Below are 25,176 nucleotides of genomic sequence, written 5' to 3'. Positions count from 1 at the left end.
GGATTTCCCGCCGGCGGTATGAGCGCGAATTCTCGGCGGATTTCACACCAGCTCAGAGCTGGGTTGAAATCCGCCGAGGCCCTGATTCAGCGGACCCTTAAATCTGGCGGTAATAGCGCTACCGTCGGATTTAAGGGTTACCGCCGAGGTCGTGATGAGGTCCAAAGTGTCTACTCGAGCTGTGGGGATCGGGCAGTTACAAGGTTCAGTTTGGTTGTCGAGTATCAATGGCTGTCAAGCTAGTACCAAGATATGCAGGTGAATCATTTCGAGGTGGAAGCTCGTAGGTCACTGTTTGGGGAATACCAGGGTCGGGCTGATCGAATGGCAGCTTGAACAAGGCAGGTCGGTGGTACTTTGTGGTTTGAATCAAGGCAACAATGTGCTTCGGCGGTGCAGTGCAGCAGAGAAACGGGTTGAACATCAGACAGTGGTTCAGAGAACAATGGACGTCTAAGGGCAGTGTCGAAGGGTCCTGCTAGATTGCTCAGCATCGAGCGTGCTCGAATCACTGCTAAGACAGTGTCATCGTCGACAACAGAGGCATTGGCTGGTCTGTCTTCCAAATGCTGCAAATCCCACTTCAGGGTCTCAAGGTCCAATGTCAGTCCTCTTCTTAGGCTCCAAAACACAAGGGAGGCTGCTACACATATTCCGGGAACTTGCAACATGGTGAGGTCCTAGGCAATGGGGTGGCTGGTAGAGAGTTCGCCCCCAATGGTCCCTGGGGGTGGTTAGGGGATAGAGCTGACCTGGGCTTTGGAACACCTTCCTTCACCTCCGAACTGGAGGACTTAAGAAAAGACAGCTCTCCCAGCAGTGTCCGACAGAATCTTCTCAAGAATGGAAGTCCCAAGGATGGTTCAAAGAAGTAGGGGGATACCTCTTCTTTTAAAGGCATAGGTCTCCAGGTGACTGGACAAAAGCTAGCCTGCTTTAGGGGGTCCAATTCCTGATGCAGCAGGGTACAAGTACCCACTCTGCTTTTGTCATGGAATTTATGAAAGAGGAATCCCTTTCTGATATGGAATGAACTGCATCATTTTATTATTTAATACAGATAAAAAAGCCAGGGTTTTCTCACCCTTGCCAAATGGCAATTCACCACATTCTCCAATAAGCTTGCCTCAGCGATTCAAGGCTCCTCCTCCTCCCATGTGTCACCCCAAAGCATGAGTCTCACCCACTCACATAAAGAGATGGAACACCAGGTTAGCATGTCTCTTTCACACGCAGCCTTCAGGGATGCTTAATAAAGGATGCTGAGAACCCACTCAGTTCAGCATATTGCCAAACTCTATATTCATAAGGGACAGCCGACACCTAGCCTATTAAATAACACAACCCTCTGAAGAAAGCTCCACACCAAAGGAGAGTGGAAACATGGGAATGGGATAATTATTTCTGAATTAAAACTAAGCAATGTCACCAAAAGGAAAAGAATTATGAAAAGCTCCATATTTATATTTACTACCTATTGGATTGAAACAAATGAAATCTGTTGAAATTCATGTTCAACCATTTTGTATGTTTAAAGGACAGAGTGTGATACTATCACACAATAAATGACACTATAGAATTGGTGTCTTTTTTAGATTTGGTTGACAATTTAGGAACAATTTAGAAATAAGGGATCATTCTTAAGTGGAAGAAAACATTTTGATTTACAAGTTGAAAATATGTGATTCCTGCTATAAATGCTATTTTTTAATACACACATCAATGGCCCAATGAAGGCAATATAAGTAAGTCACATAACCTTTATCCTCTTTACTAACACTACTAGAACCTTTGGTCACCTTTTATACACAAACCACTACTCTCTTCTTCAGAGGGAAGCATGCAATGGAACTCAGGACACTTCATTTGATTGGGCTGCCTCCTTCCTCTCACATTGGTTCTTTTCAATCTCAGAGAGCATGTTCAGCTCTGATCCCACTCCATTGTTGTCCTGAATGTTCCATGTGTATCCCCTTTCTATTCATCCACTACCTGCACCTGCTCTATTTGTCAACTGATCTCTTCCCTTGACCACTACCAGCACCTCTCTCAGTAAAACACACATGGTCTACTCCTTCCCTCCGATTATTCTGCACCGCTCTGCTTGTATGTCTGCTCTTTTCTCTGTGATCTGTCATTAAATGGCACTTTGTTGTCTTATAGCTAACTCCTCCAACAGTGAAGTCTTGCCTCCAAAGCCCCACATATCATACTTTTACCCATCTCATTTCCTTCTGACTTACTCTGTCTGCTTAAGTGCTGTAGTATAATTTATAGTGCTTTGAAGTATAGCGCCTTGAAGTCCCTCATGCTTAGAGGACTACATTATTGAATATTATTTATATAACTGACTGATTTAATTAACAAGTACTAATCACAAATGCTAACTCATTAACATTATAATGTAGTCCCATGCACAAAGTGAGGTGAAAATACATATTTTGAAATTCATTTTTAAATGCGCATTTTTCTCTCTTCTTTTCTCTTGCTGTGCTAAATGCAGAAGGCAGGAAGGCAGCAGGAAATCAAAAAAGATACAGTTATAATCTGAAGCTACCATTGTTTGGGACATGAGGGTGTTAACAGAATACATTTTCTGCTAATATGATTGGAAGGAAGTGTATCTGCAGTTATGCCACGTAAGCAGAATGGGATGGGACAGAGTTTTGCTGTGGAAAGAATGGAAAGACTGTGGAAAGAATGACAGAGGGAAAATCAGATTGCTTTTGCTGGGCTCCAGAGACGGATGATCTTCGTGTCTTAACATTGACTTGAGAACCCCATGTTCTCGCCACACACACTTTAGACACTGAGATTACGAAGGCACCCTTGCCGACCGGGCCGCTCTTCTGAAGGAAGTCGCCTGAGGGAGAAAACCACAAATATTTTGGTAAGCAGCCAAGTTCGAAGTGATGTTATTTTTATGCTTGGCGAATGTGTTCTAAAAATTCTAGGCAGTTAGGATAGCAAAGCAAAAGAAATCCCATGCATTTAATTTGTCATGTAATAATGTTGCAAAGTGAATGTTGCTCTGTTTTTGTATTGTTTCTTTTCTTGTTTTTATTACAGAGAACAACACGATGTAATTGTTAAGAGGTTATTTTGAATTGCAATTGTTTCTAATACACACAATATAAAAGCAGAACGTGTAGAGAGTTTTTGTTTTTCTCTTTTCTTGGTGCTTTTGGAATAATATTTATGACACGGGGAATATTTTTAGGTAGTACATTTGTCATGTTTCCCATGCAGATGGAATAATAGAATTAGCAGTGATAAATAGATGTATGCGTGTTTTCACCCAGTGCATGGTGTCTGGGTGAAATCTAATACAAAATATAGATTACTGGGGGTCTATGAGCCAGTAATGAATCAGTAATGAGGGCTATGAAAGCTTAGTTCACTGATGTAGATAAATCAGTGGTAACACCATAGGTTATTGATGACGCTCTAGGTGAAATTGTGGTGTTTCTGAATGTAGGTCCAAGGCTTTCTATAGATCTCAAGAATATTATAAGAATAAGGAAGGTTTGGTGTATGTTGGGGCCATAAATAGAACAGGAAATTTATGCTCACCACTAGAAATTACCACCAATAGTGTATATTACTAAATTATCTAATGTAGTGTAACAAGACATGGTCATTGAAAAGAGGTAAGGCCAAGCCCAATCTAAATGGAAAGATAAGTCATCACCAAATTACTATTTTTTTTGGCAGTAAGAAAATACCGCCAGACCCCAAACCTACACAAAATATCCTACATATATATGGTGCATTGCAGGCCGGGAAAGTGATCATAGAGCACCTACTGAGTGTGGCAAGTGTGTCTCACACCACCATCCGTGCATTAGAGGGAACCCATTTCATAATAGCAGTGTGTCACTAAAAGCAAATTTAAGAATGTCTCAAATAGAAACCACATTCTCAGAACTAGTGCAAAATCTGGAGGCAAAGTTATATGCACATGGGACATTGTCATCAAATAATGCCACAGAATGGCATGACCGCATTTATGGTGAAGTACAGAAAGAACCACTAGACATCATTTTTGCAGAAGGCAGCATAATTCAGGTCTGCCATCTGAGATTATTAAATGCAGCTGATAAACATACAGAGAAAGATTGTCTGATACGGCTATGCGCCAAGACATGGTTTATTTTGAATAGGTCCCTGCAAATGCAAGAAAATTATACTAAGCTGATTGAGAGGTTAAAAGCTGATATAGATGGGGCAAGTAAAAAGGAGGAAATGTTAAGAGCAGAATTGGAGGTATGTCAAAAAGACATGCAGTTGAAATGTAGGGATCTTGATACTCAATTGTCTAAAAGCAAGAAACAGTTTGAGAATAGTGAACAAGAAGTGGTACATTTAAAAGCATTGGTAGACCATATTAGACAAGACAAAGATGAGGTTGTTTTGGAAATGCAGATTTTACAAAAAGAACATTGTGAAAAAGAAAGTGATCTTCAAAATGTTAAACAGGAAATGGTTAAAATATTACAAGAAAGAGACAAGAGAAACTAAGAATTCAACGAATGCCAAATGCAAATGTGCGATATGGAGGAGGTAATTAATAAAATGAGTGATGAAAACAACTATTTGCAAGTAGAGGCAGACATGCTCCTTAAGTATAAGGATTTGGAACAGCAAATGGGCATTTCCAGGTAACAGGATTGACGGCTGGGCAACACATTCAATGGAGTTGAGGTGAATCCTATTTCTGCCCAAAGAGCTAGTGCCCCAGTGAGTGGGCCGGTGACTGAACATGCTTGCCGCGCCCTTGGGGGATTTGATATACCCATTGGGGGCCGCCACCAATCCCATACACCTGAAACCAGGGTTGAATCACCAAGTAATGCAATTTTGTGCATTGCAATGAGTAGCCCGATAAAGATAATGAAATCCATCAAAGCTCTGATCAAACCATTTAAAAAGGGAGGGGATTGCTGCATAGAGGATCACTTAGAAGCGGTGAATGACATATTTAAAGCCCTCCAGACACCTAAGGAACAATACAGACAGTATTGTAATTTAACTCTAGATGCTCCCACAGCCAGTATCATAAGGGGATTAAATGAACAGCAGAATATGTCATGGGCTGAGTTTGAAAAAGAGATTAGACATAATTGTTCTCCTTTTCAGTCATTACAGGAGGCGAAGAAAGTTGATTACACAATTACTGCTGGGCCTAATACATCACCTCGCCAATTTTTACAAGACTTAAAAAGAGCTTTTTCTCACTTTGATGTATCTTTTGACCCCAATTCTAATGAGTTTAAAACTGCCTACTTCTATGGGCTACAGAAAGGCATCATATCACAGTTGGTCCGTGAATTTGACTGTGACAAATCAATTGAATGGATTGTACACCAAAGCACAAAATTATATGAGGTACTCTATTGTCAGGGTAGAGAAAATGATCAAATGAAAGACACTAGACCAAAATCTAAAGAAACCTCAGCAACAGTGATGTAAATCAGGTCAGCCAAAATGTCTCTTGAGTCTGCTCAGAGTCCAGGTAAAAATAATTTGACACCTGAACAAAGGGGTTATCAACAGAGATCATCACTTCCTGCACCAATGTTTCAATCACATGATCCTAGTAATAGGGAGAGCTACATCAGCCCTAGGTACTTAGGTGATAGGCCCCGGGCAGGCTATCGGCCTGATTTGTTAGGTATGAATAATAATCAGAGACAAAGTCAGGATCAAAGAAATAATGGTCCATACCAGAAATTGGGGACACAGAGCAGATTTGATCCCAACACCATGATATATGGTAATCAGGATGGACCCCGATATGTGGATCGATTTACTGATAATGGGAATCAACATAGGGGTCAGTACCCACAGCATGAGAGACAGGACATGAGGCAGAATATGAATTATGCTCCACGTCAATACAATGATTCACCACCAGGGGACTACAACCAAAGGATGGGTGCACTGCACTCCCCTCCACATATGAATCAAGAGTTCAGAAGCAATCCCAATAGAAATCATTCTCCTGAGAGATATCAGAATAGATTCAATCAGGGGGAAAACAATCAATATCGACCTAGGCCACAAACAGAGGATTCTAAAGAAATGGAAAGATTCCAGTGTCTCGAGGCCCAAGTGAAAATGTTGGCTGAGCAAATAGGAAAGCTCTGTACAGCACAAAAACAGTCCTCAAAGGAGGGGGCAGAAAGCCATAGCACTGACTGGGTGGTTTCTGATAAATGACTTATGATACCTGCAGTGCCAAGAAAACAGATTGCCCTGACGTGATTTTGCATCATGACTCTGAGATGTCTATAGATTCAAAGATAAAGATACCGGTAAATGAACATGTGACAGAAAGTGCAAATACCTTTATGAAAGAAGTTCGGTTTAACCTAGAGCTAAATCAAACGTTGGAGATTTGTACAAATGAAACAGGAAAACTTGAAATTCCAAAAGAACAAAGAGACAGATTTAAGAAAAATGACTCATGTATGGCGAATAGCAGTGAACAGGGAGTAATTGGGGATGCTATAACTCCTTCCCTGGGCAATCAAAACGATAACCAAACACAGGCAGAAAAAATAGATACTCAAAAGGAGGGTACAGGTCAATCACCTGAAGAATTCTTTGAGCCACATATTTTTGAAGAAGTTAAAAGGACTGGTACCATACTAAATGATCACAAATGCACAGAGTTAGACAATGACAAATTGCCAAGTGATGTTGTTACACATGTTCAGTTGGAGGATTGTAATGTGACCTCTGATGATACTAGAGATGGATGGGCGAACAGTGGCCACACTCCAAAAAACCTCTGAACATAGGGAAATGAATAGCCTCTCTCACACAGAAATGGACAGAAAGGAGGGAAAATATCTTTCCATTTACCAATGTGTTTAGCCAAAAGCGAAAAAGTCCTGACAAAGGTGAGTCCTGAAATTAGTAAGCATTTCACAATTCTTATGTGTGTTAGAGGAAGTTGAAGACAGGTATTATGCTTCCATCACTGTAGAAGAGAAATGCAATACATTTGCAATGATTGACACTGGAGCACAGGCCACAATTATGTCCAACGAATTGGTAAAAAAGTATTAATGGTGGGAGATATCCACAGAATGTGCATAATTTTAACAGGGAGGAGGTGCCTATTATAAGTGTTACTGAGGTTGACATAAAGATTGGAAAACACAGAATGAAACAGGAGGTATTGATCACATCTATTTGTGAAATTCCATTTCTGATGGGGACAGATTGCCTGAAAAGATTGTCTCCTCTCATAGATGTGGTGAATGGAGTACTGTGGTCATTAACCAAAAAAAACATTGAGGCCTAAGAAAATAAAATCACAGAACAGCAATATAAATGAATGCCACACCGTTGCCAAAACAAATGATGCAGTAGAGGTATATCTCAAGAATAGCTGTATACCTAGCGTCACTGTTATATATATGTCAAGATAAAATGCAAGGTGAAAATGAGAAACAATCTGTACAAATTTATTTAGACCCTAGGAAAAAAAAGGCAAACGGCAATAGATGAGCACACATTACGTTTTTATTTAAAAGAGAAGTCATGCAAACAGAATACTACTCCTAAAACAGACACAGAAAAACACATTACGCCGAAATACACATGGAAGATGAGCAACCATGGGTTCACATTGGTATAAATGACTGTTCTAAAGTAGTAAAAGCCATACTAGTGCTTGAACAGGAAAGAAGCTTTACTAATGAGAAATTACTGCAGAAAATAATGGAGAGGGAGGAGATCCCAAAATTTAGAATTAAAAACCAATATGTCTCTGGTTTGGACAGTCCAGACTTTGAAAATCGAATTGCAGGTAGATACATGGTGAAGATTAGTATTGGACAGAAAGCAATTCACCATAATGTGTGGATAGTGAGTGGGACACAAAATGACTTTTACATGGGAAATGATATCATGCACAGAATGGGTATGGTGTTAGATTTTCTTAATCAAAAAATATGGTCACGGCTAGGTGGGCCGGCACCTGAATTTGAAGACAAAAGAAGGGCTTATCATTGCGCACAGCTGCTCCCATATGCAATTGAATTACAGCTGAGGAAGGACACTATTATCCCTGCATTCACCAAGCAGGTTGCCATAACGCTAAAATGCAAACATGGACAACAGATGAAGGATTCTGATGCATTTGTGTGCTTGAATGAATCCATAAAACAGCAAGGCCTGGACTATGAATACATTCCATTGATAGATGTTGGTGAAGGGTCTGTGAAAATTATGGTGAATAATAAAGGCTGTCAAGATATTCATTTAGAGGAAAATTCTTCATTAGGAATGGCCATACAAAAATCACATTATACTGCAGATCTAAATAACATGGTGATTGGAAATATCCCTGAAAGGTATGTATATGCCAGGGGTGTGTTTCGAGAGTACCTGAATTCTCAGCCCAAAGGAATCTTTAAAATTCAATATGTGTACCTCTATGATTCAAATGAGACAGTGTGTTGTCATAAAAAGGATTATATAGTATTTGACTTAGATGAAAAGGAAACAGAAAATCAGCCCATTGAAGTGGAAGCTGATATGCCAAAATATTTAAAAGTGGCAGCTTTATAGAGAGACACAGCCACACAGATAGAAGAAAGCACAGAGATTCCTCCACTGGAAAATTTCCCAGAAGTTTCAAAAATGGTAGAGGAGCAGATTTTATCAGCAGGTGCATGCAACAGTGATGAAGATAAAAATGAATAGAGAAAAATATTTATGGAGTTTAAAGATGTCTTTGCTAAAGATGCTTATGATTGCGTCCTAACTAATTTACATGTTTCCACACTACCGGAAGGGTGTAGTAGAAGCCCAGTATTTGTGTGCCAGTATAGATTACCACTGGCATGTTTAGAGTCATTGGGCCTCATTACGACCCAGGCGGTAAGGGGTTTACGGCGCCGTAAACAGCGCCGACCCTTACCGCCTGAGTACGAGGTCCCTTAGCGCCATGGCGAATTTAACACCTGCTTTTAGCAGGTGTTAAAATCCATGGCGCTAAGGGACCATGGAGTTAATTACGCCACCGTAATTTACGGTGCGTAATTAACGCCTTCCCCACTCCCATTATGCCCTATGGGGCAAAAATGGGAATGGGGAAGGGTAAATGGGGATTTGGGACTTACCGCCCCGCCAAGGTCGGAATGGGGCAGTAAGTCCGCCAACCACCATGGCGTAAACATAGTTTACGTCATGGTGGTAAAGTCACGGCCCAGGCGGTAACTTACCGCCTGGGTCGTGATGAGGCCCATTATCAGAGAAAATTAAAAATGTGGAGTCTCTGGGAATTATCAGGACCATTCATAGCACATCCAACACATCTATTTTAGGTGTGTTAAAGCCAAATGGTCAATGGCGTCTATGTGCAGATTTGAGAGAATTAAATAAAGGAGTGCCAGTGTCCAGATGGCCATTGCCATTCATTGATCAACGCCTGGCTCAGGTGCATGGCTCAAAAGTGTTTACTACACCAGATCTCACATCTGGATATTGGTGCGTACCATTGGCAGCGGAGATTCAGAACTTATTTTTATTTTCATTTGATAAGACCCAATACGCATGGGTTAGAGTTCCATTCGGGTACGTCAATAGTGGGAGTGAATTTGGCATATTTTTAAATAAGGCCATGCCTGATGCAGCGGAAAGAGGAACCATAGTTTACGTGGATGATGTCCTGATAAAAAATGAAAGCTTGAAAAGCCATTTTGATGAAATAAGGCATGTTCTTGGCCAATTGCAAAATGCAGGTGCCAAAGTATATTTATAAAAAGCACAATGGTGCAAGACAAAAGTTAATTTTCTAATTTTCTAGGCCATGAAGTGACTGAACATAGACTGAACCCACAAAAGAAGAAAGTAGAGGCCATACAAAAGCTAAAAGATCCTAAAAGTGTGAAAGGGTTAAAAAGTTTATTAGGAATGACGGGCTATAACAGAAAGTTTATTGAATATTATGCTGAAATTACTCAACCATTGACTAAACTACTAAAGTTGAATACACCCTGGAAATAGGAAAAAGAGCAGTCCTAGGCAGTGGCTAAATTAAAGGAATACCTTGTAAAGGCACCATGTTTAGCATACCCCATAAAGTATAGGGATTTCTTTATAGAAATATGTTTCTCTGAACATTGTATGTCAGCAGTGTTATCACAAAAAACATGATTTGAATCACAAAACCATTGCTTATGCAAGTAAGGTGTTTTCCCAAGTTGAAATTAAATTCAGTGAATGTGAAAAGGCCCTTTTGACCACTGTGTGGGTGCTACAGCATTTCCGCCCCATTTTTCAGGTAGAAAAGGTAATTATTGAGACAAATCATCAACCTTTGCAGTTTTTAGAGAGTAAAGAAATTAGGTCAGTTAACCTAGCAAAGTCCAGAATCACTTCATGGACACTGGTATTGCAAGGCTTTCCTGTAGAAGTCAGATATGGGCAAAATAGAAAGAGCCCATTTGCTCAAGGTTTGGCAAATCTACATGACTGTGCAGCTGAACATGTATCGAATGAAGTGGAAGTGGGATCTAGTTTAAAAGGAGTTTGGACAGTCACCACACAAAGCTTTTGATGAAAAGACATGCAAGGATTTGCCAACTGTATATGTTGATGGTTGTGCTTTTCACATTGAAAATTACAGTAATAAACAATTGTTGGCAGGAATAGGAAATGTCTGGTTGAAATGTAAAGACATTCCCAGTATAGGGACGAGAATTGGGACTAAGAGCAGTCAAGTAGCGGAATTGGCAGCCATTTATAAAGCAATTACTACTGCAGTTGATAATAAATTTAGTGAAATTTTCCTGATGACTGAATATGATTATGCACGAAATAGCTTTGTGGAATATTTGCCTGGCTGGAAAGCAAGAGGCATGATTACATACAATAAAAAGCCCCTTAAACATGGAAAAATGATACAAGCCATAGACAAATTGGTATCAGAGAATGATTTGACATTAGACTGGAGAAAAACGCGTGGCCATTTAAAAACTCCAGGAGAGGATAAGGAAGGAAATGATGGAAATGATCAGGCAGATCATTTAGCTAAAATTGGGGCTGTGATGGAGAGTTGCTACCTATTGAACGTTTACTTGGTGAAATATATATTGACGCAGTTACACGCTCCAAAGCTCCAAAAGAGGTAGATCAACCAGTGGTACAATGGAGTTATGATACACCAGATCAAGATCTGATTAAGGCACAAAAAGATGATCCAATTTTGGAATCTATTATAATTATTTGATAGACCCTGAACAAAACCCTTGAACCGAAAATGATTGTGTGGGAAAAGAAGAGTTGAGGGTGCTATTAAAGAATAAAACATGAATTAGACTACAGGATGGACTCATGATTAGATAGTCCATAACAGGACAAATACAGTGGGTGGTAGCCCTTTCATTCAGAGGGCTAACGCTACACCATGCACATGATGCCATAACTGCAGGACACAGAGGTTCACAAAAAAACATTAGAGATACTGAAATATTATGCTTACTGGCCACATATGTCCCAAGATGGGGAATTATATACTAGGGGATGTCTAGTATGTGCCAAATTTAAACATGTTTCACCAATGCATAGAGCCCCATTAATGAAAAGAGGCTTTACTCTTCCATGGTCAGATTTGCAAATAGACTATGTGGGGCCTGTAAAAAGGTCGGGCAGGGGGAACTGTTATATTTTGAGTGTGGTTTGTTTAATGTCAAAATGGATAGAGTGTATTCCTGCACCAGATTGTAGTGCGCAAACAGCAGATACATTACTGGTGAATCATATATTTTCAAGATTTGGGTTACCACAAAGAATAGAATCAGACAGGGGAAGTCATTTCACAAGCGCTCTAATGAGTAAGGTGTGGCAAATACTGGGAGTGAAAAGAAAACTACATGTTGTATATAGACCCGCCTCTTCTGGTGGAATTGAACGCTGTAATAGGTCTGTTGTGGATATATTAAAGAAGTTTGTAGCAGAGGCAGGTTCCAGTTGGGATTTACGTTTACCTCTGGTTTTGATGGCAATCAGATCAACTCTTGCCAAAGCCACAGGCAACAGCCCTCATAAAGTACTGACAGGTAGGAAAATGGTGTTGCCGTACAGGACACATAAGCAGACACTTGTAAGCGCATCTACAGTTCATGAATATATGGAAGAACTGAGGAAGCATTTACAACATGCATTTGCTTTTGTGCAGTGGAATTTGGAAACGGCTGATGACAGTGCAAAATCATATTATGATAAAAAGACATCGGTGAAAGAGTATAGTGTGGGGGATCAGATGTATAAATTTCATTTTGGAAAAGCTAAACAGAAAAATTCTAAATTTATAGCAGCCTGGCAGGGGCCATTTATAGATAAGGTATCTCCAGTAATTTATACAATTTAAAAAAACTGAAGGTGAAACGGTAACAGAACAATTTGTTCATGTTACCCAAATTAAGCCCTGGCACCCCAAGCATGAGGTAAAGAGGCTTGAGCGTGTAGAAACAGATCAGGTCCCTTGAATACATGAAAGAAGACACGTGAGTCTATTTATAGGGCCCAATAACAGAGAAATAAAAGTGATTGTTGTAATGGAATAGATGTGAATAGAAAGACTATAAGTGATGATCATTAAAAGAGGGCTGAAACTAATGAAATTATTTTTACAACGTTGAAATATGTTAAATGATCAATGATGCTTTATGTATGTTTGTTTTCTCTCTAGCATGTGCTTAATTTCAGAAAGCGAAAGAAAAAGGGCGGAATATTTTTGAATACATAGCTATTTTATTTTTGCTAAAAGGGTGAAATTAGTATTCTGCTATATACTTAACCTGTTTCTTTTCTATTTGATTTAGAACACTAACCTGTGTTTTGAGGTCAGAGGTCACAGGACCAGAGGACACGGGAGGCAATGGAGTCCTGGAGTCCACGGGATAAAGATCAAGTGATGCCTGCCTCTGGGTGGAGGTGAAGACAAAGTAACTGGGATGCCAAAAGAGATGACTCCTATGGAAAAAAGCATCCAAGAGTGCCAGGGTGAAAGAATGCCCCAAATGAACCAGATGATGTGATGTTGCTGGTCGGGACGTCTCAGAGGCGGACAACAGTAGAGGAACAATAAACTTGCAGCTTTGTGGATGCATTAATTTAGATGTATCCTGGAAATATGGAGTTCCACAGCTTTATTATTTGAATTCATTATTTGAATTTGTTGTGTTAATTCTTTGTTTTAATAATTTATTTGATTTTATTGTTTTATGACTGACTTCAAGTATAAAAACAAAACACTGGACTATAGACACTTCAGTTGGGAAGAAATATGTAAAATATTGTAGAAGAACTGATGGACTCATTTGAGATGAATTTTGATTTTATTGTGGTTAAACAGTGATTTATTGTGAAAAGTGTGAATATTCATTTTGTTGAAATGCTATGATGAAAAAAGAAAAAGGAGCACAAGTTGGGTTTCTTCCAATAATGGCTTGGACCACTGCCAAATTGTCAGAAAAGGAGGGATAATGTAGTATAATTTAAAGTGCTTTGAAGTATAGCGCCTTGAAGTTTATAGCAACTCACTGAATGTGATGGCATCTTGTTACCAGCAATAATGTGGCATACACATAAAGCCAGTCCTATGTTGCCAGTATAACAGGTGAATATGTGGCTGGGGGCATGCAAGGTATGGAATCCATAATACAGCCAAAGCCCAATATAAAACTACAGAGAGTAAAAGTGCATCATTTTTTTTTCTCTGGATTCCCTCATGCATAAAGGACTACATTATTGAATAATATTTATATAACTGACTGATTTAATTAGCAAGTACTAATCACTAATGCTAACTCATCAACATTTTAATGTAGTCGCATGTACAAAGTGAGGTGAAAATTCATATTTTGAAATTCGTTTTTTAAACATGCATTTTTCTCTCTTCTTTTGTCTTGCTGTGTTGAATGCAGAAGGCAGGAAGACAGCAGGAAATCAAAAAAAATACAGTTATTATAATCTGAAGCTACCATTGTTTGGGACATGAGGGTGTTAACAGAATACATTTTCTGCTAATATGATTGGAAGGAAGTGTATCTGCAGTTATGCCACATAAGCAGAATGGGATGGGACAGAGTTTTGCTGTGGAAAGAATGGAAAGACTGTGGAAAGAATGACAGAGGGAAAATCAGATCGCTTTTGCTGGGCTCCAGAGATGGATGATCTTCGTGTCTTAACATTGACTTGAGAACCCCATGTTCTCACCACACACACTTTAGACACTGAGATTATGAAGGCACCCTTGCCGACCGGCTCGCTCTTCTGAAGGAAATCGCTTGGGGGAGAAAACCACAAATCTTTTGGTAAGCAGCCAAGTTCGAAGTGAGATTATTTTTATGCGATTGCTTGGCAAATGTGTTCTAAAAATGCTAGGCAGTTAGGATAGCAAAGCAAAAGAAATCCCATGCATTTAATTTGTCATGTAATAATGTTGCAAAGTGAATGTTGCTCTGTTTTTGTATTGTTTCTTTTGTTGTTTTTATTACAAAGAACAACACAATGTAATTGGTAAGAGGTTATTTTGAATTGCAATTGTTTCTAATATACACAATATAAAAGCAGAAGTGTAGAGAGTTTTTGTTTTTCTCTTTTCTTGGTGCCTTTGGAATAACATTTTATGACACAGGGAAGATTTTTAGGTAGTACATTTGTCATGTTTCCCATGCTGATGGAATAATAGAATTAGCGGTGATAAATAGATGTATGCGTGTGTTCACCCAGTGCGTGGTGGCTGGGTGAAATCTAATACAAAATATAGATTACTGGGGGTCTATGAACCAGTAATGAATCAGTAATGAGGCCTATGGAAGCATAGTTCACTGATGTAGATAAATCAGTGATAACACCACAGGTTATTGATGATGCTTGATGTGAAATTGTGGTGTTTCTGAATGTAGGTCCAAGGCTCTCTATAGATCACAAGAATATTATAAGAATAAGGAAGGTTTTGTGTATGTTGGGGCCATAAATAGAACAGGAAAGTTATGCTCACCACTAAAAATTACCACCAATAGTGTATATTACTAAATTATCTAATATAGTGTAACAAGACATGGTCTCTGAAAAGAGGTAAGGCCAAACCCAATCTAAATGGAAAGATAAGTCATTGCCAAATTACTATTTTTTTTTGGCGGTAAGAAAATACCGCCAGACCCCAAACCTACACAAAATATCCTACAGTGCACACCTCTGGGGTCAGATTTAATTACCTTTACTACTTCGTTAATGCTACCTCAACTGTGGCCAGGTTAGCCTGACTTAATATCAGGACAATATTCCCTCTCTTCACCCATAAATCCACCAAAACGTTCAAACAGAGATTTGTGCTAAGCCATCTGTGCTAGCCTTCTCTTTGACATCCCCCTCTTCTCCTTCCCCATACTTTTATTTATTTTTGATTTAGCGCACAGCAGCCCGTGGGCATTGTTAGGCAGAATTATATGCAGTACCCTTTGGGAACACAACACACAATTAAGACTGCAAGTAACAGTACAAATTCACCTTTGGTACAAGCCTGTACTACACAGTAAATTGGTAGCGATGGCTGAGCAGCCATACTTACCTCAAGAGCAAGTGAGCAGTATCAATAGTTACACAAAGGACAGCAATTACTATGATTCAAACAAACACTGATTCAAGGTTTCTGAGTAAAAGAATATACATTTATTTACACATCAGTTTGTAAAACATTTCACTAAAGTAAAACAGTTGAAAAATCACACTCTTAATACACCACACCATACCCAATAGATTCTGGACAAGTTAAGCTAAATATGAAGTGTGAGCAAAATGGCACTCCAATAATTTAAAAGGGAGGGAAAGACAAAGTTAGACAAAAATTGAGCAGCGCCAACAGGTAAGTAAGCAGGGCGATCTAGAAAAAGGAACTACAGTGAGGGATTCTAATCAAAGGGCTTAGGGCCAAAGTCAATAGGACAAAAGTCTTTTGCTCAAGATCACACAGTTCAGGGTAGTTCGCGGTTAAGTCTTTGCCAAGAGTTCAGAACAAAGTTGGTCAGGCGAAAAGTTAGTTTAAAGAGAAAAGAAGGACAAGCTCTCAGATTGGCGAAATGTTTCACACACCTTCACCGCAGCTGAACGAAACGAACAACCGGATTTGCACAGTACCTTTAAATGGAGAAGAAGCTGTAGCTGAGGCAGACGTTCCTGGCAGGTCCTGCAGGCTCACGGTTCCTGAAGCGACTGTCGGACTGACACGAAGTAGGAAGACTGGAGGGTCCTGCACTGCCCAGGGAAGAAACCAGCAGCAGAGCAAAGCAACAAATAAAAGGTGCACTCCTTAAAACCCAAGCAGGGTCCGACCTTCCTGGCTATCTGGTTCACTGTAGATCTGTACAGCAAATTTGACCAGAGGAGGGAGACCTGGCTTGCAGTTTGGGTGAACTAGTTGGTCCCACCAGCTCAGGAGAAGAAGATTCCTGGTAGATCATCTCTGTCGCTGGAGTGAAGATTTGGACCTGCAGCAGGGCTTCACCAGGTGGTTCATTCGTGGTAGGGGTCATCTTCTGATAGCTCCTCTTCGGTTCTCTCGTTCCTGTGGCGACTCTGCCTTTCCAACCCCAGAGACCTGCTTTTTATGCAGTTTTCCCTCATTCACACAGCCTGGCTGTCAATCACACAGCAGGGTGGCTGTCCTGGCGGGACAGTCACCTAGCCAATCAAACAGGGGTGTGACTTGGGTTACCAAGGGAACTCATGGCAGGGGTCCTAAAACCCCTCCCTCACATACTGCCTACCCAGACTTTGAGGCACCTAAGGAGGGCTTCTGTACAGAAGCCTGTCAAAGGACGGCGAACAAAGAAACCAAACCTGGTTTGGCGTGCAGAGAAAAACACGAGAAAGACTTTTACAAAAAGAAATGGCGAATAAACCCAGCCGGAACCAAATGAAACAAATATGGTGCAGCGAATTTAAGATCGAGGCTACCAAGATAGCCTAAAACAATACCAAGGTTATTTAAGATAACTGCAGTAGGAAAAATAGGGTAGTTACCACTGCCACAAGCCAAGTCTTAATAAAAAGGGAGCAAAACTATGCTCCAAGAGAAACAGACAAAAAGGGATAAGTGTTACCCCTTTCCAGTAGTGTATGGAAGATAGTTTGTACTGGGTCTGTGTATTTAAAGAGACTAATAAAGTCAAAGGCAACTTTACATGTTCTGGGAGACAGTAGTCAGTCCCTGAAAAATGGAGTCTGAGTTGGAAAGTCTAAAAGACAACCCTGTGTCACTGCACTGAAGGTGTTGTGTAACACACAGTACAAAGATCATGCCTATGGAGTAGGTGAGGTTCCACAGTTATGAACACAAGAAAATGTTAAGCACACACAGCAAAACATAAATAAGAGTTGGAAAAAAGTGGAAAAAAGTTTCACACTTTTACCATAGTTTCAGTGGTAGATACATTGACTATTGACTATTGCAGCTATTACAGCAGTAGATTGATTATACAGTGTTAGATGGCTAGATGGCATAACGTATACTGTGTACACAGTTTGTTTGGTTACAGAAAATTTTAGCACGCAAGAGTAGGTCAGAAAACAGGAGCACTGAGGTTAGTGGAACAGCCAGATCTTGAGGGCGTTTTGCGGAATGCAATGTGGGAGGGTTTACTTCTGTGGGTAAGTGACAGAGAATTCAATTGGCTGGCAGCAATGAAAGGAAAGCTAGCACCACCAGCTTTGGCACGTTTGACTCTGGGGATGATGAGTCGGTGGGAATATGGTGTTCTTGTGGGTCTGGAAGAGCCCACTCTAAATACTTTCGAGGAAAGAAAGGGGGGGCTGTGTGGGTGATACACTTGTGTGTGATGGCGAGAGTTTTAAATAAGATGCGTTCTTTGATTTGGAGCCAAGTAGGCTTTGCGCCTGGCTGCAGAGATGTGTTCTCTCTTTGGAATGTTGAGAGCAGCACAAAGTGCATTGTTTTGGATAGTTTCATTAGGGTTTTTAAAAATGTGCCATCAAATAGGATGTTGCAGTAGTTTAATCTTGAGCCTTTTATTGCTCTAGCAATCGAGAGGCACTTCTCTGTGGATACAAATGGTTTTGTTGCTGTAATCAGATTGGGGTAGTAGGCCGCTGAAGAAACAATGGCGCTGACCTGACGTGCCATGGAGAGGGTAGCATCAAGGCAGACTCCTAAGGTCTTGACTGAGGAGTAGAGAGGGATCTGAATGTTATCAATAGTGAGGTTGGCGTCTTAGCTGGTGAGCTTACTTAAGGTTTCTTCAGGGTCTACTAGGAGGATCTCTGTCTTTTCGCCATTGAGGCAGAAAGAGTTGGCTGCCATCCAGTCCAGAGGCAGAGTAGAGTAGGCTGTGTTGAGGGCGTTGGCATCCGTTTCGTAGTTGCCGGAGAGAGGGAGGAGGACTTGAGTATCATCGGCGTAGTTGGTGTATGCTATTCCAATGGAGTCTAGAATGTTGAATAGAGGCTTAGTGAAAATATTGTAGAGAGAGGGAGAGATACAGAATCACTGCGGGACACCACATTGGATGGTGTTGGGTGCTGCACAGGCCTGGTCTGAGAACACTCTCATGACTGCTTAAAAGGTTAGTCAATGTTGCCATCCATACACTTTAGAATATTGCCATTATTCTACAAAATTCAATCGCAACCTCCATGGTGGGTGGATTGCCATGAAAAAAAAGGTACCTCTTTATGCTCCTACTGGATGTTTTCAAATCACTGGTGAGATTACATCCTGTTTCTTAGCTTACACTTTCTCCTTCTACGCTTCTATTGGCATGCTCCAGTTCAGTACACTCCCTTATCTACCTGTTGAACTCCCTTTTATCCATGTTAAAGATAATGCCTCTCTCCACTTCTTCATATCTACGCTAAAGCATCACCTCCTTAACCATGAATGAGTGCAGATAACTTACTCCAACATTACGTCCCATCCCTGGTCACCCTGCTTTTAAGTCAATTTTTAAGTCTACCCTGCATATATTCAGTGCACAACTGGCAATGCCATGCCCGCAGTATATGTTGCATGCATTTCTTCCATCCACCAAACCATCACTCACTAACTCTTCCACGTGTGTACTGCCTAATTCAGAGTTTCCTCATTGAGTGATGTTTTATTTTTTTATAAGTGTTTTGGGTGAAATATCATGTACCCTCAAATAATATAATACAATGCATAAATACACATTAAGACATGCAAACTCTCTTCACCAACACTCTGGAAAACATGGAAACTTTGCTTACATCAGTTTAGGAAAAGTGACCATAAAGAGCAAAACACAAGCATTTTACTTTGTACAAAATACACATGAATTATGCCATATGAAAACGCCTGTATGCTTGCCTCGACACATATGTCACGGAACAAAATACCCCTTCAAGAAATCCCATATATTATCATTTGTGTGTTTCAACACAACTTCCACCAGCTGAAGGGAGTTAATCCACATGAAACTACAACACAAAAACCACACTGCAGTGCTCACCACATTCCTACACATGCAGGAAGTAAACCACCACCCCAATGCCTCAGTCGCACATAGATGCACAATCTAGGTAGTGGCCAAAACAAAGAAAGAAATGGGGGGAAATCACTGAGAGATGTGTGGACACAGTGCAGCTATAAGTGTATGCCTGACACACAAGTGTGAGAAAGATACAAATAAAAGCACTGACATTTATCATACACAACCTGTACATTGCAGTTGATGCAGATGGATCATAAATAGCAACACATTGTATGTAGCCTCTTCAAGGCAAAGAGGCCACATACCAACAGCTGCTCCCCTGCTTGTCAAAGCCATGCCTCCCTCTGTAGACCACATTGCCACATAGCCACATATACAATTCATGTCACGTGCTCATCCGGAACCAATTACACTCCTCATCACTCTGCACATAAACATAAAGTAGATGGGTTGTTGGGTGTGATCATTATTTTCGTTTTTTTCCGGGATGAGTTTAAGACTGCTCATCCATCTGGTAGTTTGTAAGAGAAAGTTGGTAAAAGTTTGGTCAACTCTCTGGCAGTGTTGATTTTGAGATGATTTGCATGTCATCTGCATGAATGTAGCAAGTGAGTCCATGTCTTTTGATGAGTTTCTTGCGAAGGGTCAGGTATATGTTGAAAGGTAGTGGCAAGAAAAGTGTATCCCTAGTAGTGGATGTTGCTAATCATATTACTTGGATTCACTGATGATGGTATCGTGGTCAACTACATTGGAGACTATTGTAAGATGTATTTGTATTAGTGCTGAGGTTATTCTGGAGTCACAGTTTATTTTAAGGTCATCCAAGATGGACAGTAGTGCGAAATCCATTCCTCTCATCGGATTTATGCAGACCTGTGCCTGGTCTAGTAGCTTGCTGTTTTCTACATGTGCCAAGTTGGCCCATATACATAGGTTTCTAGGAGTGGTGACAGGAAAGGGATTTGGTAGGGTTGTTGTTTGTATCCTTCGACATAGTGTTGATGAATTGTTGGATGTTTATGATTTTGCTTTTGAAATGATTTGCAAGGTCATCACATAGCTTCTGCAAGAGGGTTGATGTGATATTGCAACTTGTTGGGTTTATTTTCTCATTGATGATGCAGAACCGCAGGGTTTTGCTTTCTTTTGAGATACGTTTGACATAGTGATGTTTTTCACTTTCAATATTTCGGCTCTATAGAGTCGTATCTGTTTCTGCTATGTGATTTTGTCCTGTTGGCTGTATTTCTTTCTCCATACTTTTTCCAGTTTACTAACTGTTTTTCTCAGGGCTCTGAGGTGGGGTATGAATTATCTGTTGAAAATGTTTCTTTTGTGAAGGGGTTAAGTTTTTTCAGTATCTAGAATGTGTGCAAAGTGTATTTCTGCCACAGTGATGCAGGGGGTACTGACTTTTTTGTGGAAGTCTGTCTGCAATTGCTGCTAAAGAGTCTGCAAGGAGGAGTCTATCCTTTAAAAACTGATAGCAAAGTGGAGCGCACGGTGTGCGTAGTGTGTTAGTGTTACTGTGTTGCCGTTTTGTGGGTTTTGTAAAACTATAAAGCAGAGTAGCAGGTGGAAGCCAGCGGCACGAGTCCTGTGTGAGCTCATGGATTGCAACTGCTGTTGTATTCTTTGTGGATTTTCCAGCTGGCCGGTTCAGTGAAGTGAAGATGAGACTGTGATTCATATCTTAAAAGCTTATCTGTGGTGCTGACATAAGGGATGTATGCACACCGGAGTAAGGTGGCATTTGATCCTAATATTTTTCTGGATGTGCATCTGGGGGTGGCCATGGCACAGGCTCTTGACATACGGATATTATACAGGCGTCATGGAAGAATGGACCTGCTCCTCGGCTCAATGATAATCACAATTGTACTGTGAGGTGTCATCAGGAAATGGGTATGTTTAGAGCTAAACCAATTGACCTGTTGTTGAAATTGTAGAATGGCAAAGTGGCCTTGATCGCTAGATTTGGGATGGAGCTGTGGGAATATTCTAATGTTAATTTCATCCAAGTAGTGGAAAACCATTTTTTCAAAAACATTCTGGCTCTGCCGTCCTCTGCTCCTAAATTTGGGGTACACTTAGAATTGGGTTGTAAAATAATTAGGGGTTTCCTGTAGCCTGCCTTTCACTGCACTGGCTCTTTCACTGGATCAGGCTATGAAGCAATGAAAAAGCAGTCCTTACCCATGAGTTAATTAACTTCATGCTCTCTAAAGATATTGGTGGAAGGGTTCTGTGATTGAGCCACATTAAGAAACAAATGACAGAACTTAACATCACACATTTGTACCCACCTTCTAATGCTAAATCTTGATGGGAGAAAAGATTGCTGACTAGGCGTTTCCATGATCATGTAGGGTGAATGAGACAGAGCTTGGAGATGGAGAAATCTAAGAATGGAGGGCTATGACCATTATGTCTTCTGGCACTCTGGTTGAGTTACCAGTGGAACGAGTCATCACAACAAGGTCAAGGGTTGATTGTGTTTTATCATGGGTGTTGGTGGCAGCATGGTCTGGGGAAACTGGCAATTGGGCTTGTTCTTTGTACGATGCCCCATATGAGGATTTCGCACATCTGATATTTTTTTTTGTCCAGCCTATGAGAGGGTGAGAGGTTCTCTGTTATGCCCTTAGCAGTGCAAATTGGGTTTTGTGCAATATCGTCCAGCCTTGGCTTACTTATTATGAGTTGATTCCCTGCGTGTTGGGTAGACCCTCCTATCTTATCTAGAAACAGCACTTTAAATCAGAAAATATTTGCTAAAGGATACATCATGAAATATGGTTTGTATGGTTGCTATACATTTTATGAAATGGTGGTTGTCATATTTTGTTCTGTTTTGTGATCTATTTTATTCTTGTATTGTTTTTATGGAAAGTCATTTTTCCAAAATACACATTATGATGGTGATGATACACCTATTATGCCCACATTTGAGGCCGTGTTTGCTCAGGCGGCTGCTTCTACACCCCTAGGTCTACAAAGTAAATAAGTGGAGGCAGGGGTGGCAGTCCCCTTCCATCAACAGGAGAGCTGTTATTTGCTGCAAAGATTGTTACAGACTCTGCCATGTTGGCAATTGAGACCTGTTTGCATGCTACTAGGTTCCCCCCAACTGGGATTTAAATGTGAGTCGGATTATTGAAGGAAGTGGGTTTGGGAAGTGTGGTAGAACCATTAGATCTAGCCTGAGTATCTCCTGCCTTTGTGCCATCATCCCAGGTGTCGCGCTCTCTGTCGTTTTATGCCTCTGAATAGAGGGTCCCTCCGCAATTTCTCATCTGACTTTAAACAATGCCCACGAGGCAAGACTTTTCCCTCCTACAACTCAATGGAGGCTACAGACTTAGTGACGCTGACTGTGCTGTTTGCTCTGAACTGTACATTAACAAACTTGGTCAAGTCATATGAGTTTATGCATGAGGATTTAAAAACCACAAATATGAACATGGTGACTATACTATCCAAATTAAGGTATCTCGAAGGTATTATACTGGGGTCATGGAAGAATGCACATGCTCCTCGGCTCAATGATACTCACAATTGTAACTGTTTGACACATTGAATACCTTGTGCAGAAATGCCAGTTGTATTTGATGATGTGTCCATTGTTATGTGTGATCTTCCCTTGGTTGAACCAGTTGGGTTTATTGCAGTTAGTACTTTATCCAAATTAAACCTATCTGACTTAGGGGCCATGGATCAGGGTAGCCTCTGGTGCCTGACACACTTAATATCAGTCCTACGGGGTATGTAATTGAAGCAGGGGGCTGGATCACAATGTGCTGGAAGGGGTGACATATGCACATGTTGCCTGCAATAAAGCTAACCCAGGAGTAAATAATAATAATAATAATAATAATAATAATAATAATAATAATAATAATACCAACCTTAAAGAGCAAGCAACCCCATTAAAAAAATCAAAACATATGAAAAATGTTTGAAAAATACAAAATAAAGGTTCAAGAAAATTCTTAGGTCGTTTGCGAGATCGAATTGGATCAGCGGCACGTGATCAGTCGCCCCTGGAGTGCAATTAAACAGTGCAAAGAGACTGAGTAAGGTAGAGTATATTGGCCCAGTGGACAACGGGTTACTGGAGGAGGTGACCGATTTGGCCACCTTGCGTAAAAAGCCCATAAAGGAACTGAAGTCCAAAATTAAAAACGCGGGAAAGAAAGCAAGTCAACCCTGTCGCCAAAATATGCCATCACCCATTTACTGAAACCTATGGATTTGAATATTGTTACTATTTACCCAGATGAGGTTAGTGAATTAGGGGACGGGGAATGTTCCTGTACCCCCGTGCAGCACTCTTCATGTTTGAATTCGAATGAAGTAGGAATTTCTCATTTGTTATATGCTGCTAGTGAGGCATCTAAACAGGTAAAGATTGATGCAGTGTTACCACCTTTGCCTGCAGTGTTTATGAGTAGCCCACAAGGGGATAATGATAAAACATCTACCACAGGCATGTTATTAAACTCTGTCTGTACCGTTGATTTCAATGCCAGGCCATTCCTCACAAAAGAGGTGAAGCGCTGCAAAATTAAGGGACTCTCTGGTATGAGGTCAGAGCAGTGGCTCGCATCAACACTGTGCTGGTACCGAATGACATAACTTCGGATCTCAGGCGATTTCTTACATTAGAACAGAGGTGCTGAAAGATACTGCACCCCTGATGTCGAAGCCGGAACAGCGGCACTCCTCTAGAGCAGAGTCGTGGGTTGAGGGAAGCAGGAACAGTTGGGGTCTGGGGGTTATCGGAGAAATATTGCAGTAGATTTGCAGAGTGAGTCGACCCAAAATATACTGTATATGGAACAGATCTTCAAGGAAGACTCATTGAGACCTCTGTGGTCCGTTGACATCATGCTGGTCGAATTCATAAATGTAGACAGTATCGAATTAATTCCGCTGCATTTTTGTTCACGCATGGTAAGAATAGCTGTGTTGGAGGAGACCAATTACTTGTATTCAACTGGATTTGGTGTCTTTGAGCACCTGGTCATTCCTGAGTAAAAAAGAGGATTGGGGCAAAGGATAAAATGAATGATGTCCTTGTTAGCACAGTCAGTGAGGCCCTGTTAAAAATCTGTGTGTCTAAAGACCAGGCGGGTAGCCGTAAAACCACACATGTGGAAACCATACAAGAAGATTTAAGACCACAAGCTAAGGACTCAGCATTAATTACTAAATCCTTACATATTCTGTGCTCAGTGGGATGGCATGTTGGAACACCAGGGGGCACTCTCACTATATGTTTTCGTCTTTCAACAACTTCTGTGGGGATGCATATGATATTATATGTCTACAGGAGACTTGGTTGAAAGGGTTAATGGATGTTCCACATGTGTTGTAACAGCGCAGCGGGGGGCATAACAGGCGACCTTATCGTGGCCTCCTCTGTGCTGTGCGGAACGATCTTGGCTTCTCAGTAACCAAAATAGAGTCACAAAATACTGACATTTTAATCGTACATTTAGAGGTTTCTGAACCTATGTGTGTGAACAGCAATATCTATATTCAAGTAAATGTATATTTTAATGAAAGGAACAATGCTTTCAAGTCTCTCACTGTTTTCACAACACTATTCCTTGAGATTCTTCTCGGCTTTCAGACTTATTGGCTCGTTCGTCAATATCATAAAGTGCCACTCTTT

This window comes from Ambystoma mexicanum, chromosome 5p (genome assembly GCF_040938575.1).
Source record: "Ambystoma mexicanum isolate Mex_15411 chromosome 5p, UKY_AmexF1_1, whole genome shotgun sequence".
Taxonomy (NCBI): Eukaryota; Metazoa; Chordata; class Amphibia; order Caudata; family Ambystomatidae; genus Ambystoma; species Ambystoma mexicanum.
Note: the sequence above shows the minus strand (reverse complement) of the source record.